Raw genomic sequence first — 6,828 nt, forward strand, 5'->3', positions numbered from 1 at the left:
GGAAAATTGCCCCATGATCAGCCCCATGAATGCCTTGTGATATGACGGTTTAATGACCTTTAGTCAGCATGATTCCGAACTGATTGCCATTTTCATTCCCACATCAGAGGATTATGTTTTGTGTTTTGTTTTTCCCTTCCGCACAAGTTAACTAACAAGGCTTGCTGGATAAATATTCAACAAAATGGCCTGATTGATTTCATGTATGATTTAAGCTTGCTCGACAGTGTTTGAAGTCTTCTTCTGGTTATTAATATTCAGTGTTCACATCCCAAACAGCAGGGGGGCATGTTCTGTTTGGAGTTTAAAGCGTACTGCATTGGCTGAGAAGAATGGTCTTCAAATATGTGTTCTGAAATAAAAACACATCTGACCCTCATTAATACATATGTTAAATCGGCGTTCCATATCACATATATTGCACATGCAAATAATATGTCTCATTTGAGATTCCGAGGGGCTCTATTTTGGTGGGCAGGTGCTTGTGCGTGCAGCGTAAAAACAGGCGCATCATCATGACGGTCCCGGGGAACGACTAATCTAGCGTGTTTGGAACCGTGATGTGTTCCAGCACACAGAGCTGCAGCGCCCCTCAATACTCCTGATAATTTGGTAACAAGAAGTAGACTGTGCTCCGCGGAGAAATGCTTGAACTGCCATTTTTGCGCCGGGCAATTTAGCGAGTTTGTGAATTTGGTAGACCAACTATTTTTCGCTAAACGTTTGGGTTCAGGGTTTTAATAGTATATATATATATATATATATATATATATATATATATATATATATTTATATATATATATATATATATATATATGTATAATTATTATTATTATTATGTCGAATTCTGATTCTGATTAGATAAAACCAAACATGGATGCACAGTCATGGGTGCAAGGCAGTCTCTAATCGCCCACCTTACATGTGCAGCCGACTACATAATCCGCAAGGGGAGATCTTGTGGTTCACCTGCCAATGCCATTGCGCCGACCCCAGCAAGTCTATTTCTGTTTCTGCAACGCCACGCACAGTACTGAGCCATATTGAGAACTGTGTCTAATATCTTTCATACTATTTTCCTTTTAATGCAGCTAAGTAATAATATTAAATAAGGATAGAAAATTACAAGATTTCATACTGAGAGACAAAAACAGGCAATGAATAGTTAACTAATAATACCAGTACAAAGTGTGTAAATTGTCATGCCACAATGCAAATAATCACCCAATACTGCTTATTGGGTCTCTTGAAATGTGAACGTGAGTGGGGTTGTGGTGCAAGTGTCAGAAACTATATCTTATATATTGGCAGCAGGGTGTACACATACTGATGATGATCTATCTATTTTCGGTAGCGCTTCTCCTTAATAGGTTCGTGGGTGAGTTGGGGCAAATTCCAGCTGACTCTGGGCGATTGGCAGGGTACACCTTGAACTGGTCTCCCAGCTAGTCGCAGAGCTAATATAGACAGAAAAAAAAATACATTCACACCAATGAATAATAAGAACAAGACAAAGTATAGTATAACTGTACTATGTATTTCAGAACAGTGTGTGACCGAGCTGTTGACACTGTTTATATTCGTAAGATCCTCATATTGTGTTATTTGTTACTGAAAAGACAGTTCTACCTAATAAAAATCAAAATCAGCATGGTAGGAGAATGAATCTAAAAAGAGATGACTAAGATGAGTAACAATCTACTTTCCTCCTGCCGAGGCATGATCAGAGTACTGATTGTGAAACAGTTGTTTACTCCTATCCATCATTTATTCCTGGCAGTGTCTTTCTTAACTGGCTGTGTTGCCAAGGACCTCAGCTCAAACAAATTGAAGACAACGACAGACTGCGACATAAAGTGTTTTCTTCTAGTTCACTATGATTCATTATTGACAAGCTGCTGATAATAGGGGGGAAAAAAGACAAAACACAACTTGTTCCAACACTCTTTTTAACATTCCCCACTGACCTCCATTTTTCATGCACTTTGTAGTTCCCCCGTGACTGCGACTCTATCGAATTCATCTGCTTCCAATACATCCTTATGTGCACAACCTATCAATCACCGGGGAGTGTGGCAAACTAATCATTTATTGATGAAGCAAGGGGGAGTGGAGGGGCAGCTATGAATTTCTAACTGCATTTGTCTTATTTATCAAGGCAGATCAAACAATGAAAATCCAAACAAGCTTTAAGGAAGGAGACAGCGGTGGCGTATTGATGAAGAGGAGGGGAGAAAAGGAGGCTCGGGACTCACTTTGCAAGGAAGAGGTGCTTGGGATTCAGAGTGATGTTCAGACAGCAAGACACACATCTGAATTAAAGCTTCCCTGAAAAGGCAATTTTCTCCTCATCCTCTCTCTTGTAGGTAGAAAGGTGAGCTGCCTTACAGAGAATGAGAAGCACACACAGACTTAATGTGTCTGTGCAGCCGCATCGCTCTTTTTTTTTCTTTTTTTTTTTAAACACCCTGCCGTCCCTGTGCAGGCTCGGGAGGCAGCGGGGGCATGGAGTAGTCTGCCGTAGTGATCTCGAGCTTCCACCAGACTGCACTTGTGGCAGTGAGTGTTCGCAAGCTCACTAACACGGAGTCTGGGGGAAAGGCAGCATTGTCACTACTCACTTGTTTGCTCTCTTTAATGTACACGCTGTTGATATTCTTTGGAATTCCGTGCAGCCGCCGGTGGGCCGAGAGGTGGGGAGCGGGGGGGGGGGGGATAAAAACAAGGGAGTGAAGTTTGCTTGGCGCGTTGACGAAAAGGATGGGTTGAAATGGAGTTCACGCTTGCATGCTCGGCTGTGTCCACAAGCAGACGAGATGAAAGAGGAGAAGAGCAAGTGGCACTGTCACTGCGGTACAAGAGAACGAATTCAATTTCTTCACCTCAATTCAAGAGAGAACTCAAAATACACCTTGACAAGCCAAACGAAATTCAACAATCTGCTCTACGTGTTTACATTTGGGATGGGTATATGAAGCTTCAGGAAGCACTTGTGATCATTTTTGAGTCCTTCTTGATGACACTCTTGGTTTAACGATGCAGTGAACATTTTATGAATTTCCTTTGCACTAGCCTTCATCTTTAAACCGAGACCGCCATCTAGAGGCGTAAAATCATAAATGGTTCATGAAGCTTCATTTTCCCATCACGAGTGTAGTGGCTTGGGAAACGTCTGTGTAATTGTGACTGGCCCACCAGTGGAGTACTAAACCATTTTTGACTGAATTACCCTCCATGGTTCTTGTGATGCAATTGTGTATATTTTTCTCTGGAATGGAATTTTGCAAGCATGTCTTCCTCGCAGTTATGGGGTTTAGGGTACAAAATGTCGGTTCTGGTCTTCCTCCTACATCCCAAAAATATGTACCTCATGTTCATTGAAGACTCTAAATTATCCGTCTGTTTGAATGTGAGTGTGTATGGTTGTTTGTGGATATTCGTGGTCTTTCACTGGCAGTTGACCAAACATGGGAGTGGCACGAATCTTCCCCGCAGACAACCCGGATAGGGTCCACACTAATGAGGACAAAATACATGTGATTGGATAATAATGTATTCTCCATTAGACCTGCAGTGGAAGCATGAGGCTTTTCATCCAAGGTTATTTTCGTACATTTTGTTCAAAGTCCATCCATCTATCCATTATCCAAGCCGCTGTAAACAATTGTGAACGCAAAGCAGTTCCATGAGTCATGTGTACGGCAGCTGTCATGTTAGTCAGAAGACTTTATTTGCTGCAGTCTATAAGTTTCTTTGTACATCCTCTCATCTTTTTTGCATGGATTGAACTAAGAAGACAACTCCTGTTTTCCATGTGTGTGGCTCAATTCGGAAATGTACAGTGGAAGTAACACTGCAAATGTTCCCAATGTGGGACTATTGAAGTACATCTTAATCTTTATCTTTATCTAATTCTTAGGAATGCTACAATTATGTCAGTACTTTACCAAAAAATACATAAAATGAGTTATTTAAAAAAATACAAATGTATGAATTCAATTGCATTAGAGTTGACTCCACAAACCATAGAACTGCTGTAACATTGAAATGAGTTTAAATAGAAATCCCCAAACCTAACCTGGGACCTCTTGAATGTGACACAACCACTTCTTCATAGTGCTGCCCTTATGAAACAGCCATCCATCCATTCTCTAAGCCGCCTCTCCTCAAGAGGGTCGTGGGGGTGCTGGAACCAATCCCAGCTGTCTTCGGGCAGTAGGCGGGGTACACCCTGAACTGGTTGCCAGTCAATCGCAGGGAACACAAAGAGAAACAACCATCCACGCTCACACTCATACCTTGGAACAACTTAGAGTATTCAATCAAATTGCCATGCATGTCTTTGGAATGTGCAGGAAACCGGATTACCCGGAAAAAACCCACACAGCCACGGGGAGAACATGCAAGTTCCACACAGGAAGGCTGTAAGCCGGGGACCGAACCCTGCACCTCAGACATGTGAGGGCATCCTTCTAACCAGTCGGCCACCGTGGCGACTTAATGAAACATATATGATGCAAATATCAGTCTGACAACATCAAAACTTCTACCACTTATTATTACTAGTTGTTCTTTGCATGGGACAGGATGAGATTACAGTACAAGTGGCAGCCGTCAGGAAACACGAGCAGTGGAGAAGCTGAGGTCATCTACATCTACTGTACGATATCCCGTGGGAGCGCATGGCTGTGTGTATTAGGCGGCCTCAAGCATGAGGGAGAAAGAGCGCAACACTGGAGATAGTGGAGGGGTGGACTGCGTTGTAAGTAATCGGTAGTCCTCTCTAGCGTCACAGGAGAGGAGTCAACGAGAGGACACTGTGATATGATAGCTTAGAGGCCTGGAGACGGTGAGTGAGTTGGGGCGCTGGAGGTCCAGACCAAGCGGGCCCAGCCGCCTCCAGCTAGCATGCAAGCTGCGGTATCAGCAGGAGCCACTCCTTGGCCCGATGCTCCTTAGGGAGAAGACGCACTGGCAGCAGCAGGGGGTGTAGTTTTCCACAGGGCGCGACTAGTATTCCCCTCACCTTCCGTCCCTGTGGAAGCTGTTTCGCAATAGTGGTGAAATCGACCGCTGTGGGGAGATTTACTCATCGTTTCTAGGTGCTTTTTTACACACATGCTAGGAGGTGAAGAATCGACCATATAAAGAATTGTAATTTCTGTTAAACTCTCACCTGTACGGGAAGTTTCGATTCGCAGGATTGGGGATCAAGCCCTGCAGCAAATCATGAAAATCTGTGAGAATTTGACACTAACCCTAAACTTTTAATTATTTTTATTTTTTGCTTTTGCCTATAGATGTATAATTGATACTCCTCAGCACACTTCAACATACATTCATGAGTCCAAAGTGCCACCAGATGGCGCCAAATCAATATTATCATTTTATCATGCACTTAGGCATTATAATTGATTGGTAAGTTGATAAGTGAATTTTTGCAGTCAATAACAGGAGGTTCCAAAAGAAAAACAGCGCATAGGTGAAATCACAGCTGCCGAAGAATGTGTGGCCCCAGTTAAGCCACTCCAGCATTTTATTTGATATTCTAAAATATATTTTGAATTTATTTTCTCCGCAGTACGACTTTGCCTGTACACATCCACTTTCTGAGACCTACAAGTGACTGAATTTTATATATACTTGTGATTTAAATCTGTAGAAATTAACTGAAAAACGCAAAATATTGTATCTTTTTTAATTGTGCGAAGAAGACGGAAAACCATGACAACGCAGGGAACTCATACAAACATATAGAGAGCCATTCAAAATTACCGCGTCTTTTGCACCATAAGTCACACTTTTTTTCCCCATATGTTTGGCTGGTCCTTCCAACTTATTCTCAGCTACAATTTGTGTATAAGAAAATTAGAGCTCGGACTGGCCCCCCAAATCCCTGTTCCCTTATCCTGTTGACTTTCTTTTGGCATGTGGCAAATATTTACGGTGCTTTCCCGACGGCGGCCAGAAGGTGGTGCTCGTGCTCCAAAAGTATTTGGCAACCACCAAAAGAATATAGCAGAAGTCATGGCAACGAATGAACAACTTTGCTATAGTTAGAAGCCGTCAACTTGAGGTGCGTTGACTCCGGAGCGGTTTATAGTCTGAAAAATATGTTACATTCACGCTATCATAGTGTGGTAGCAGAACCTACATGGCCTGCATCAAAGTCAGGCAAATATACCATCAGACAATCAGTGACCTACAACTCATAATATTTCTACATGAGGTATTATTAAGACTTTTATTTGAATATACTGTTTGATTTAAACTCTAGCCTAAAGTCAGCTGGTACAGGCTCCAGTTACCCGACCCCGATGAGGACATGGCCCACACAACATGGATGGATGGACAGATATTCTATTTTGTTAAAAGGCAATAAAAAGTTCAATTGAAAGTCGGGCCAATTGAGATTATGTTACATTTTCCGCACTTTGGTTAGGTCAATGCTTTGACTTGACTAACTGCCCATTTACTTATCTTTATAAATGATCATTTTTATGTTGGTTAGCTCATCAGATTGTCCAGTGATTCAGTGTTTCATTACTCAATCTTGTTTATGATTTGCAGTGTAATTCTCATTTGTTCATATTTTCTATTCACCTGATATAAGGCAGTAAAATATGATGCACGATTCTGAAGAAACATTTGGCAAGCCGCTCTTCATTCTTACAATTTATGATGCACAATATTTCAAGTTCCGCCGTAACTCGTTTTAATCAGCAAAGAGAAGCAGTTTAGCTAATGCTGTCCAGTACTTATCACTGTTTATCAGAAACACATCATGGACTTAGCCCCTATTTCTAATTAACCGTAATGCTCAGTGAC

This window comes from Idiotropiscis lumnitzeri, chromosome 1, assembly GCF_059441095.1.
Source record: "Idiotropiscis lumnitzeri isolate Australia: NSW breed Sydney's pygmy pipehorse chromosome 1, RoL_Ilum_1.0, whole genome shotgun sequence".
Classification (NCBI taxonomy): Eukaryota; Metazoa; Chordata; class Actinopteri; order Syngnathiformes; family Syngnathidae; genus Idiotropiscis; species Idiotropiscis lumnitzeri.